Here is a 14817-nt window from a genome sequence, read left to right as displayed (position 1 = left end):
AATAATTTTTAAATAGATTTGCCAAATTTAAATTCTATATTTTTCTATTTTTCAATAAAGTCCTGCTAACTTAATAATTAAGTTAATGATTAAAAGTTCATTTAACTTTTGATGAACAGATTTTAAAAATTATTATGTAGGAATGATAAGATTTTTTTTTCTGGGCTCACATCAGCACCCAGACAATAAATATTAAAATTGAATTAAAAACTAAAACCGAGCAATAAAAAAAGAACACAGCATAAATAGAAAACTCCTGTGGCGTATGCTAATAAAAGCGAAATAAAACCACAGTGAAATATTACATTAATAATCTAATTTAAAACAATAAAATTACCATCTACTATATGCCAATTGGCATAAATAGCTGAAACATACTACAAAAAATATTTGAATATAAATGGACGGCCCTAAAAATCAAAGTATAAGATAACATCATTTCATTGTTCCCCAACATATTTTGCATGTTAGTTCCAGTTTAAACTTGCAACTCAGTGCCACATAACAAGACATAATTCAAAAGAATGTGGTGTACAGTTAGTTGGCAGTTGCAGCAAACACAAATGGGTGCATCAGTTTGAGTCATCAGATATACATTAGTGTGCCCTGCTTGTAAATGGGAAATAATAACCTCCTGTCGGCAGTTATTCCTGCATGAGGAGCTCTACAGTGACACAGAGTTCTCAACTAGATGAAGTTTATTGTTGATGGTAGCATTCCTTTCACTTTGCCACTCATCATGAACTACCCTCTTCAGAAAACAGACAAGATCATTTGAAACAACGCAATTAGTGAAAGGAAGCTGGAAACAAGCCTCTTTTGCCACATTATCAGCATGCTCATTGCCTGAAATTCCAATATGACTGCGATCCAGCAGAAGGTCACAGTTGTATTACATTGGGTCATTTGAGAAATAACACATACTGAATCTCACAGACAATAGGGTGTCTGGAGTACGTGTCACTAATTGCCTGTAAGGCACTCATGGAATCTGACCAGGCAAGTACGTATTGAAATGTTTGGCTAACTATATTTTAGGCTTTATTAATAGCATATAGCTCTGCAACAAAAATACTAACGATCCTGGGTAGTCCAAACATGTTCTATTGCCTACCGCAAAAGCACAACCAACAGAATTAAAGTTTTAAAACCATCTGTATTAACTATAGCATCAGGATTCATGCTTATATAGAATATTTATTGTAATTTAACTTGATTTGTGTTCTTATCATAGCAACAAAGACCAAAGCAGTAATTTACTAGAGAAGGCTGCCAAGGGGAGCAACACTAAGATCTGGAGGTAACTGTACATTTAGAGCAAAGAAAAGGTGTTCAGCTCTGATGCCTAGTGGAGTATTAGCTGATCGCCATTCCTAGCATCGATTAACGTGATGGTTGGAAAATATTGCGTCAAGGGTCAGATGATTTGGTTGTGCTTTAATGCAAGCCATATAAGAGCAAATCGTTTGGTTTCGTCTATTCCAAAGAGATGGCTCACCACTTACCACAGGGCTCAAGTGAAAAGCTCCTGTAGCAAGACAGATAAATGAATGATGGACTACATCGAGCATCTTTAGAGTGGTAGCCTGCGTAGATGAATAAGCCACACATCCTTAGTCTAAGCAGGAATGAATCAAAGCTTGATAGAAGTGCAACATGAGTACTCAATCAGCTCCTTAATGAGTATTAAATAAAACTCTCAGTATTTTTAAACACTTTGCCTTCAGCTCCTTTAAATGTGTTACCAAAGTTAGTCATTGGGCAAGCCACAATCCTAAAAATCTAACCCATTTGCATGATTCACCATGTAAAAACAGATGAGGGTCAACATGTTCCATCAAGTGTGAAAAGGAGATGCATTTTATTTTCTTAGGAGAAAACATGAATCCAGTCATTGTAAACAGGTTATTGTGTTTTTGAGAAGCCTCTCACCAGTAGTTAAAGTTCTAGTTACTACGTTAACTGAAAAATCATCTGCAAACAAGGAACGTACGGGTTTTTGCATGCAGTTTGTTATAGTATTTATGGCTATGGCAAACAAAATTACACTTTGGAAGTAAATTCCATAGGGAACTTTCTTCCCTGTGGTATTCTGTTTTCTCAATTAACCACACATCTCGGGAGTGGTCGAACTGAGAACGTACAAGACTACACTTCATTTACACTCATACATATCATCCTCATTCATCCTCTGAAGAATTATCTAAGCGGTAGTTACCGGAGGCTAACAGGAAAAAGAAAAAGGTATTCTGTTTTCTATGTAAAATTTTTGAATACTGTAGTTCCAACTCGAATTCGAAAGGACTGACTACTGAGGAAACTCCTGATAATTGCCAAGAGATTTCCTTGTATATCCCACTTATGCAGTTTATTTAAGATTACTGTCCTCCAAGCTTTGTCATATGCCTTTTGCATATCAAAAAATACAGCACATGGGGCGTTTCTCTCGAGGTACCACACTAGGCAACAGTTTACCATTCGTTCCATCAACTTGCACAAGGTACTGGTTAAGGAGATATGACAATAACTTGAGGAGCTTGATTTATCTTTATCAGATTTCAGTATGGGAATCACGAATGCTTCTGACCAAGAATCTGGAAAAACCTGATCAGAAAATATTTTATTGTAGATACACAAAAGATGTTGTAATGAAGTATCTGTGATAACATACTGAACCTAGTATTATCATTTTCAGGAGAACTTTTACAAATTATTTGTCATACATTAGCTCATCAAAAGATAAAGGTAGTTTAATTCATTTCACAAGTCTCCAATCACAAACAGGATATTTTCTATGTGCAACTTATACCTCATAAATTCAGGATAGCAAGATGACAATAAACTGATCTAAACAAGTTTCTAAACTTGTTCACCACATCAATTGGCGCAGCAATGAGTATACCATTGTTTTTCTATCCAACTGGCTATGATGACTGTCCTGATCCACACATGGCTCAAACTTGTCTCCATACTACAGATGATGTTGTTTTCTGAGAAATGGTATCAACATAATTTCACCAAGATTTACATTTAGACCGCTGAAACATTCGACAGCAAACAGTCCTCGCATTGCAGAAGATGCAGAGCAATTCAATTGTAGGCCTTCGACTGAAATTACACAAAGCCCTGCAGTGATCCCTTAGCACACACCTGCATTCTTCATCCCACCAAGGAATAGCAGGCCGCCATAGCTTTCCAGATGTTACGAGATGAATTCATTTGGTAAGTTGCTGGATCACTTTATCACTTGTCATATTGGCCGAAGTAATCCTTGTATCCAATACAGTTTCTGAATCACTCATTTGCATACCTGACACTGAGGTAAATCACTGTTGCTGACTGAGATACCATCCGGTCTATGATTGCTTCCGAAGAAGTTTTTGGAAACATGCCAGGTAAGACATTGGAGTAGAGTTGCTGACAGATCGATGCACGAAAATGTACCTGATGAAAACATGTTCAACCCATAGTTCAATAAGCAGAGATCAAAGTTCTGCCTCAGTCAATCAACTATAGTGCCTCAGGAAGAACATGATGATGAACATCATGAACAATGAAATCACCAATTATTAGGCAGGATAAAGGAATCTGTGAAAAAAGACTGGACAGATGATCTTCACTTATGATAGATGTGAGGCAAATAACACAATGTTGCCATATGATAAGTGAAGAACTGGTTGGCTGTAGGAGGTACTGTTACCCACAACTAAACTATACCTGTTGTTATAAACTTACTAGCAGACCCAGCAATGCCTCGATATTGCTATATATATACACATAGAGAGAGAGAGAGAGAGAGAGTTTAAATGAACACAATTGAAAATTTGATAAAAAAATTAAAAAACTGAACTTCACAAATTTTACCTTTCACTTATTCTCCTTCCCCTTCTCCCTCACAGTTTCCTTGTTACCCTTTCCTGTTTTCCCCTTTTCTCTTTCGCCCGTAAATCGATCCATTATTTTTTTGGTCTTTAGTGGACACACATACGAACATGCCTTATATATATATATATAGAATAAAAAAGTCTGTTTGTTTGTTTTGTAAATATCTCGACACCGGCCCCACCTGGCGGGTATAGTTTTTGCAAAAATATTTCTTTTCACATAACTAATATTGATATTCTGAATATGAACCAAATCGGTCCATAAATATAATTTTTCTAAATATCTCAAACCCAGTGCCATCTAGCGGGTTCATTTTTTGCAGAGATAATTCTTTCCATGTAAGTAAATGTATTCTGAATATGAGGCAAATCGGACCATAAATACAATTTTTCAAAATATGTCGACGCCAGCACCACCTAGCGAGTCCAAAGTAATTCAGAAATCTTCCTTGGCATGCGTCCAACCATTCCCCAAAGTTTCATCGCTATCAGATGAACGGTTTAGGAAGGAATAAGAGACATACAGACAGACAAACATTCATTTTTATACATATAGATTACAAAAATTAGAGAATATAAGATTTCTTTTTGCTTTATTTTCTTAATAATCTTTAATTATTCTTTAATTTACATTTTTGAGTAGAAGCAAGTGATTTTTTCCCTTTTCAAAAACATTTTTAAAGATTAAAGAATAGTTGGTTAATAAGGTTAAATATATTAAAAAACTAAAACTATAAAATTTGGGCTATAATAATTAATGACATTATTTATAATAATAATAATTTTAAGTTGCAATGTACATTTAAAATAAATATTTATTATCTTATTTTAGTGGAAATTTTGCAAAAAGTGATTCGTAGTTAATATATATAAATAAATGCTGGAAGTAACATTTTGCTGTAATTCAGTGCTTCATAATAATCAAATTTTTTTAGTGAATTCTGTTATCCAATATTTTACATCACATTTTAAATTCTCATTAGTATATTCATTACTTGTAATCTTTAAGTTGTATATGTAACAGATCAGGAATTATGATATCCTGTTATGTTTTTTATTAATTTTTGATTATTCCTTAACTCTTTTTACACCTCTACCAAATGTAATTAGATCAATCACATCCCTTGTACTTCTTTCCTTCCTAAATTAATGTTTTCTTCACCACCTCCCTTATCATTCTTCATCAAAACATAATCAGCGCTAATGGCAGCTCATTTATATTTAGCTTTTCTATTCTTATTTCTAGTACTTCATCCTGATCTTCTATAGGGATATTTGGCGCTTTCTATTTGACTGATACAGTTCCTCCATATATTCCTTCTATCTTTTAAGTTACTGTTAGTGTACACTATTATTTCTGCTTACAACTTCTCTAATACCTGTACTTTTCCTTCATTTATGCCATGATAATATTTTTACATTTTTTATGTAAGGTCATAATGCATTGTTCTTTTGTTCTGAAATCTCCAGTCTGAACTTTTGTCTGTTAGCCTTTCTTCTAGCATTAATTTTATATTTCTTTCTTGCAATGCTTGTGCTAACTTCTTCCGTAATTATTTTTCAATTTTTTTTTTTAATAAATCCCAATACTTATTTCATTTTTTATTTTAACTTTCTTCAGTATTAGTTTTATATCTGTACCAGATGGAATGATGGCTATTGATATCAAGTCCTAGCAGTCTATGCGCCTTTTTAAACACATTTCTGGCAGTTTGATATCTGGTGATTTCCACATGTAAAACTATGTTTTATGGTTTTTAAACCTAATATTTCTTATGAATATTTTATTTTCCTTACAAAACTCAATAGCCTAATGCTGTTTGAAACTGCCTGTAACACGGGAAACAGTTACTATAAGTAACTGTAAAAAACTTCTGTTGTGAACTTTCTAATTTGCCATATAACCTTCAACTTCTTTGACTAAAGAGTCCTTCTGAGTTGCTAACCTATAGCTAGTTTTGCTCATGTCACCTACATATCCTTACTATGGCAATCTCGCAAACATGGTATGTCTGTCAGTATTTGTTCAAATAAATCCTTATCGCGATGTTGGTGATTTGAGTGCTCTGCTTTTGCCCTATTTCACTCTATTGCGGTAGTTTAACCAAGCTCCACATGCCCTTAGTGATTTCTCTATTCACCAGTTAACAGAGTTGACAAAATTTTCTGTGTTTAATGGTTCCTATACAGTAATTACCACAGTCTGACACGTTGCTGAACGATCGGCAGATGCATTTCGGCGACTCTTTTTTCTATTGTGACTACAAAAGCATTCCTTATTCTCTTTTAAATGCCTCCGAATAAGCATTCACTCGTCCAGTATTGTTTTTCCTGTATGAGAAGAAACTTCTATTTATTTCAACTGTTAATTCTGGGCCACCGATCATTGCATTATTATCATGAACTGCGCACACACTCTCGAATATAATTTGCCCATCTATCTTTTGTAGCTGGGCTTCAGATTTATCAGTAAATAGTAATTTATTTATCAATAAAATGAACTCAATTTTGAGGAACGGCAATATAGATCCGGTGAAAAAAGTATTTTTGCCTTAACTAATTAAGAATGAATTTAAATTCATTACATTCGTTTTTTTGCGCACATCGATCGACATCGCGATGCAGTGCCTGAAAAAATATCGTGGCAGGGAACACATTTCCTACGATTACGTAATATATTATTGCTGCATGAATTTGATAGCGACATTTTCACCTTTCACTTGTTCAACTAACCGAATAAAATTCAATCTGATCCACATATACCTCCCAATTAAATTCACAAAGCAGGAGTATAAATAACTGTTTCTTCTCTTTAGCCTCCAGAACCACCTTAAGGTATTACTTCAGAGGATGATATGTATAAATGTAAATGGTGTGTAATCTTATACAGTCTCGGGTTGACCGTTCCCGAGATACGTGATTAATTGAAACCTAACCACCAAAGAACACTGCTATCCACGATCTACTATTCAAATACGTATAAAAGTACCTGCCTTTAATAGGATTTTAACCTTAGAACTCTCGAGTACGAGTATAAATAACTAATGAACAAAAAACGTACAGACATGTAATGTGTGTGTGTGTATAGAAAATATGTAATTTTTGTTGCTTTTAATATTTAATTATTTAATAAATAAAATAAAATTTCAATAATAACTACAGTAATAATTCAATATTACCAATAAATACCAATAAAGTTAATAAATTACTCAGCGAGTTAATAAGGCAATAATAATAGTAAAAATATAATTCAATAATAACAACAAAAGAAATGGAATAAAAACTTTTATATTGTAATTCGTGGTATATTAATGGTATAGATCTCAAATTCTGTTCAGGTTGTAATTAAAAATAATTTATAGTATTATATTATTTTCACTTCCTACTACCGTGAACGAACTTTTCACACGGCTAATATAAATTATATCACTTCTGTAAGAACAAAGACGCGATTAAACATCTTTAAAAATTGAAATTTAAATATTTTTTGCAAGCAAAGTATTTACGAAAGTAATCGCGTTTATGTGTGCATTTTTTTAGACAAACGTACTATTGATGCAAATGTGAGTGAAAATAAGTTTCAAGATTACTTATAAGTTTTCTATTTCACACTAAGTTGACTTATAAGCGACAGCACAATTTTTTAATTTTGTTGTTGGCTGACCTGTCCGTAACTTATTAATATCCTGTTTCCTTTTCCCTGCCCTAAACTGTCGAATTGCGTTGTTAGCTTCGGCGTCGGTTGTTTTTCTTGTTGTGTATTTTGGTAAGTTCAATTACTTTTACCTTGTTAGAGTTAGTTTTCGTAATTAATATTTCGACAGCGATGTATATCTTAAAGCTGTTTGAAGTCAGTTCTGTTTTCGTGCTTTGTTACTTGTACTAGATGGAATCATCTACTTCGATTCAGCTTTTAATCTGCGAAGTGTTTATTATTAGTTCTAAGATGTAGCAGTAAATGTTACTAACATTTGAGTTAGGTTTAAAGATTTTCAAATTATGCCTGTTTTATTCAAGACAATTTGACATGTTTTGAGATGATTGTATTAGTGAAGAATTACTAATTTAGTCTTTTTGCGCTTTCCCTTAACCGGTCTTAGCGGGCCAAACCCCGAGACCGTTAGCGGTCGAGAGTGCAATAGAACTTTGACATCCTGTAACAACTCTAAACCGTAACTATTGTAGTTTCGATAGGTTTTTTTTTAGATGACCCTATTTGTTTTGTTAATTGTGTATTACGAATAAATATGCCAATATTGTTCAATTGCGCATTTTAAGTAGCTGCTTCGAATTTTTTCAATAAGTTCTGGATGATTACAACTTTTCCTTAAAGTTGTTTGACCAGTCTAGTGTGCAATCGTATTACTAAAGTATTTACTTGTAAGAGATGAACTTTATGCATAATCATTTTTGTAGTATTTGCTTGAACAAAGAAATTGTAACTTAATAAATGTTTACAGTTTCTTAGGGTATTTATAAGTTTTTTCCTTTAATTTAACGAAATTATTTGGCAGCAAATTCTGTTTCCAATTCACATGTGTTGTTGATCTCAACCACTAATGTGAAAAAGTTTGAAATTTATGTTACAAAAAAATAATATTAATGTTCAATTCATACCAATTAAATTTTTTTTACAATTCTTTATCTCTGTTAATAAATATTTTGAGGAAAGAAAAATCACATCGTCATCCATGAAGCTATTAAATTAAGATTTCTAGTAATGATTTTAATCTGGGAAACTTTTTCATAAAAATACCACTCAAGAGTTGTGCTTTCATTATATTGGTTATCTGTCCTGAGGCAGGCCCTTGCATGCCCATCACCATTCCATTCCAAGGTAAAGTTAACAGAAATATTTCTGTTACAGGTAAATTATAATTTTTATTCAACTTTTTTTTTGCACCATGCATGACTATTCTGTCCTCTTCTACCTTGGCCAGCTAGCTTTTCTAATTGAAATTGTTCTGATTAAGCTTATATTCCTGCTAATTATTTTTTTCACTTTAATCATTAAATCTTGCCCTTTACCACATTTGCCTCAAGCCTTTCTTTTTCTCTTTTATTCTACCCAAATAAATTAATCTTTGGCTATTGCTGTATTACGTTTCTCCTAGTATGATCCTCTAAATGTATTTAAAAAAATTAATATGTTTTTCAATTGAAGCAAGCCTAGTTAGACTGTTATATGGCTAGCAATATCGTATTACATCTATATTGTATCTCAGCTTTGTAAATCTTCACTAGATGGCATTAATTGTCTAGTAACAATTCACAGTTCATTAGCTGACACTGTACATTTTATTACTGTAATTCAAATTTAAATAGTTATTCATTATTTTACCCCATAAACTTGACAAATTTAACTTTGTTCTTTGCTGTTAATTCGCTACCATTTTACATATAATTGTTTAATTCAACACCATTTTGTATTTATTTTAAATATCACCTGTGTTTAATAAATTGTGTATAATTTATGTATTTAATATTTATTAGACTAGGTTAGCGAGCATTAGGTTAAGTTTATTTATATTATGTAGATATTGTATGAAGTATAGTACACTGAATTAATTCAACTAAAATATAATATAATTCATCACACCTACTCTGTCAGCATCCCACTTAAATTTTTTTTAAATAGTGAACTAATATTGTAAATTATATACAAATTATACATAATATGGTCACTTAATGCTAATTAATAATATTGGTGAATAAGGGGCAGGTTTAGTTAGGTAAGGTAACATAACATTTCTGTGTACTGAAATTCATAAGATATCAATATAAGCTAACTGAAATTAACCTAATGCTTGCTTTGTTTGCTAATATTGTCTAATATTAAATTTACAAATTACATACAGATACTTTTCAAGATGTCCACAGCTGATCTGAAGTTAATCAGTTGTCATTGTAGATAGTTTTAGATGGCGCCACTGAAAGGAGAAAATAAATAAATTAAAATTATAATCTAACTTTATGTAATAAGTAAATTAATTCTAACCAAACTTAATCTATGCTCGTTAACCTTGACTAGTGAGTGATGGAAGTGTAGGTTAAGTTTGGTTTGATCATATTTATACTCTTAGATTTAGTTTTATATATATATATATATATATATATATATATATGTATTTAGTCATTTATTTATATAAATTTATTATAGTGCACCTTCACTTAATGTGGGTGATACGTTACGGAAAATTTCTGTATATAATAAAATTACTTAAATTGAGTCTTGCATTTAATGCAGAAATACAGGTTAGGTTCTTGTTATGTTATACACTAATTACTCTGTTCAAAAAATACTGTACTTTATTTTACCATTTTATTATTACAATATCATTGTATTATTTTAATGATACAGTATAGTGTATATATTTAAAAAGAAAAAATAGGTAGTACTACATGTAAAAATACTACATATTAACTACAGATCAGCTGCAGGCGTCTTCTTGAAAAGTACCCAAAATGATACTGTAATAACATAATAGTTAGAGGCCGGATTATATGCATTTGCATATTAAGCCCATTCTCGCCGGTTATTACATATTTAATTTAAAATGTAGTGATATCACTATATTTACAATATTTCTTGGTAGGGTACCTAGTTAATAAATGAAATCTTAACGTTGTAGCCGTCTAAACCTATTAGCCGCACGGCTCTTAGAGTGCACTTAGCAGCTGCACGTCTATGGTTTTGGTAGGATAATATTATGAGGCCAAATAATACACAGACTCATACGAGACAAAGATTGACGATACTGTTGCGTCATGCATGCCTACTGCAGCACTCTTCCCACAGACAGTTAAATTACTGTTGATGCTCTCATTGCATTAGTTTAGTTTTTTATTTATTTGAGCAAAGTTTAGTGTGTATATGCCTCATTGTAGATAGCTGACTATCCTGGAACATTTACATATGACAGGAATGTTTTATATTATAGAGTTTGCAAGAAAAATATTTTGTGCACAAAAAAGTTTCAAATAGACCAGTATATCAAGACAAGTCTTCATATTGCAGAATTGCCAAAGGAAGGTCCATGAAAAAAACTTACAACAGCGGCAAGTAGCAGTGATTTAACCTTCCAGAGGTAAACAAAAAACTACTTTAGCATCGATTTACATGAAGCATTGCTTACAAGTAATATTCCTCTTCACAAACTTACAAATCCTACCTTCAAAGATTTTTTGCAAAAATATTGCTTGAATCAAAATATACCAGATGAATTAACATTGCATAAAGATTATATACCAACAATTTACCTACATGTTATGGAAGAAATACAGTCAACTCAGGGATAGAATTATTTGGAATTCAGCTGACGAAACTACCGGTAGTTGTGGCCATTACATTGTGAATTTAATTGTCAGTGCATTAAAAACTAGAACCTTCTTCCTATTTGGTGACCTACAAAGACCTTGAAAAGGCGAATCATTCTACAATTGCTAGATTTTTTAATGAGCATAAAAAAATATTTCCTGATTTTTCAGCAGATGAAAAGAGTTAATATTTCCCTCAGATGCTGCTCCCTATACTTATATGATCAAGGCAGCCAAAGCCTCCAAGTATTTTATCCCAATTTGATTAATGTGACGTGCTATGCTCACAAAGTGAGCAAAGCACGTGATTTGCTGAAGAAGTATGATCCATGTTTGCAAATGTAAATAAACTGATTTCATCAACAAAGAAAGTGTGTCTTAAGGCACCTGCTCACAATAAGGCCTATAAAGAAAAACTGCCAAATGTGCCTTTACCTCCTGAAATGGTGGTAACACAATAGGGGACATGGGTTGAAGCTGTACTGTTTTACAATGAACATTTCGAGGCCATCAAAGGTGTAATAAACGACTTTGATAGTGCAAAGACTAAGTTTGTCAGTCCAAGGAAGCATTAATTATTCTAATAAAAAAAAAAACAGTTGTGATTAGCACTCATTTTTCCCAGATACCTGCGAGCATTAAAAAGCTTGAAACTCAAGGTTTGGTGTTGACTAACTATTCAGTAAATGGATAAAATCCACCAAATAACCCAGGTTTTGAACCTTTGTGTCAAATTGATAGTTTATTAATGGGATGGGTGAACTTTTGCCAGAAACAATAAGTACTAACATAGCACCCAAATTCAAATACTTCCCAGTTATGTCAGTGGATGTGGAGTGATCCTTTTCCACTTATAAAGATATTTTAAGTTATCGAAGACACTAAACGTTAAGTTTACAAAAATAACTAAATGTTAATTATCAAATTTATTGTTATGTTATTGAACTACTTTGTAATTTTAGTAAAAAAAAAAAAAAAACTAAAGATTACTACCTTTTTATTATTTTAATTTGCATATTTTGACGCTTCATGCATATTGGCCAATGAAAATATTCATGATTATTGGCCAAATGAAAATGGCCATTTTCATTCGTAGAAATGTGGGGATTTTGTTCTTTAAGGTATCAATGAAATTTATTTTCTCTTCATTTTCAATTAAAAAAGGTTCATTTTAATAAGCTTCGAGAGATCATAACTTAAAATATTTTATTTTGTTCAATCTTAACCCTTCATATGCTGAATGTGAAATTATAAAATTTCCTCTAGCACTTATATAAATTTAAAAAAAAATTTCCTAATGTTTTATTTTTTATTTATTCTTCATGTCTGGTAATACGTAAAAACATATTTTAACAAATTGTATTTTTCGAAACATTTTTTTCAATAAGGAAAAATTATGTATTTTCAATAAAGAAAAAAATTAATTTACAATGAAAATTAATACAAAAAATGTATCCTAGAATTGAGCTTGAGTATGGTATACATCAGAGCAAACTTCTGGATGGAGGGCAGGCTTGGCTTCACATATCTTGCTCAAATAAATAGTTTCTTTTCTATAACCTCTCTTCAAACATACCACACTTCTGGCTGATCCTATTTCTGTCTGTCATGAAACATTGCTTTCCATCCAATCCCTCATGAGTTCCTTGTGATTGTCGCCCACGTCTTTTTGAAATAGGCCAAACTTTCACTCTCTCAGGCACTAGGGATCTCACCAAGCTCTTTCTGAAAGCCAAGTGGCTTATTGGTTTTTTATGGTGTTCTTTCTGAATTTGTTTATACACCAGATAAGAATTTATAATACAAACTTCTAAAATCCAGAAAAAAGCATTGCGATAGCATTTATTGGTTTGTCTAGTAAATCTTATATGAGGCGATAAAGTGGTTGCATTATTCTAAGGCTCCAATGTGTTTTGTATAATCTACAACAGCATGCGGCTTTAAGACTGGTGGTTTACTAGACCATTTGATGGGAACAGTTACACGTGACTTGCTTCCCTTCCCATGGGTACTAAGGATGTGTACTACCCTTTTATCCTTATAAGAAACCACCAAAACATTTTTTTTTCTACGTGAAATAATATCATTTTTCTAGTTAAGATTTTTTTTTAGATGAGATGACTGTGTTTATCAGGTAAGTACTGATCTAAACGTTCTTGTGTTAATTCAAGATTGGTGTAGTACCTGACTGTATACATGTAGTCCAGTTGTAGGTGATGTAGCATCTTTAATATTTACAAACTGACAAAGTGCTTTTACTATTTGGGTTGTTTTTAGAAGTGTTGAATCAGGTATAAGATCTTGTTTTCTGAATATGACAAAATTATAAATATAACCATTACAACAGTTGGATAGAACAAAAAGTTTGATTCTAAATTTTGTTGGTTTTTGAGGATTGTAAACCCTAAAGCTTAGTTATCTTTTGATAGAGATCATGCTCTCATGTACTGCTACTTTCAAGTGCAAGTTCCAAAAAAAGTTTAAAAATTTGTCCTTTGTAAAAACATCCACGTAAAAGGAATTCAACTTTCCCATTTTGAAGCAAAGTAAAATTCGAGTTGGGACAATGGCATATTTATTACTGTGGCCAGAAAAACTTAGCTAGCTATTAGCTAAAAACTAATTTAATTCTGAACATATTTACAAAATGAATTAAAAAACATAATAAATATTAAAATAAAACTAAACATAATCTCATTCAACAATAAAGAGTCTCGCATATCAACTAATATAAACAGCTATGCAACAACCATGGCTCTCCACTTTCTATTGCTGAGATTAGGAATGGAATATTTCGTTAGAAATATTCCCTGCCCTGTTGGCCAATTGGGCTATTAATTCCTATTGTGTTTAGTGATACTAGTTCTGCGTAGTTTGTGATTAGCATCAAAACAACATAGTAAACAAACATTGTCCTATATTCTAGTGGCAATTTTACAAACTAAAAATATATTAATGCTTACTGGTGAGACAACAATATATTCTGCCTATAGTGATATGAGAGAGGATTGGCGAGGTATTCTGCTTACCACGTACGTACAAAGGGTTAAAACATTTAATCAGGGGGACGATCTTAAAAAATTGGTATTTTCACGTAAAAAGCAAAGTACATTTTTATTTTTAAGTAAAAATATCCTGTCTTCTTTTTACGCCCATATAGAGCTAAAAATGAGGAAATCTCCAAAAGCCATTTTCAAACCCTTATCTCTAATGGGAGAAAAAGTCTTAGATGACTTAGGGTACTATATTTCATTAAAGTATTATAAACACATTTTGAAAAATTATGAAAAACAATGACCCTGAATAAATTAAAAAATTCATTAAATTAATTTTTTTAAAGTGCATTGTATTCTACTGAACTTCTGTTATTACATAACTGGAAGTTATAAGCTTATTTCATGAATTAATTAATTTTCCTTGATAATAATGATTATTTTGTGAAAAGTAATATTGTTTTTTGTATATGCAATGTAAGTTAAATTGGATCATTATATCTTTTGGCAAATAAAGATGAAACTAATTAAATGTAGATTTTAAAATTATCAGATTAAAGAAGCAAGTTTTATTTAAGAAAAAATTATTTAATTTATTATAAAACTGAGTGATATTTGCATTC

The 14817-nt window shown here is 31.8% G+C and overlaps 1 protein-coding gene across 3 annotated transcripts in view; it reads left to right on the top strand.

The window, feature by feature from the left end:
- The first annotated feature begins 7503 nt into the window (after nucleotides 1-7503).
- The window catches only part of LOC142334278 (RNA-binding protein lark-like), a 45762-nt gene continuing 38448 nt past the window's right edge, over nucleotides 7504-14817 (top strand). For all 3 annotated transcript variants that reach the window (XM_075382192.1, XM_075382193.1, XM_075382191.1), the window contains exon 1: nucleotides 7504-7650. The gene's annotated coding sequence lies outside the window, so the exon portion shown is untranslated. The remainder of the gene's footprint in view (nucleotides 7651-14817) is intronic.

Source organism: Lycorma delicatula, chromosome 1 (assembly GCF_047948215.1).
Source record: "Lycorma delicatula isolate Av1 chromosome 1, ASM4794821v1, whole genome shotgun sequence".
Classification (NCBI taxonomy): Eukaryota; Metazoa; Arthropoda; class Insecta; order Hemiptera; family Fulgoridae; genus Lycorma; species Lycorma delicatula.
The sequence above is the reverse complement of the archived record's forward strand: the minus strand, read 5'-3'. Positions and strand labels throughout refer to the sequence as shown.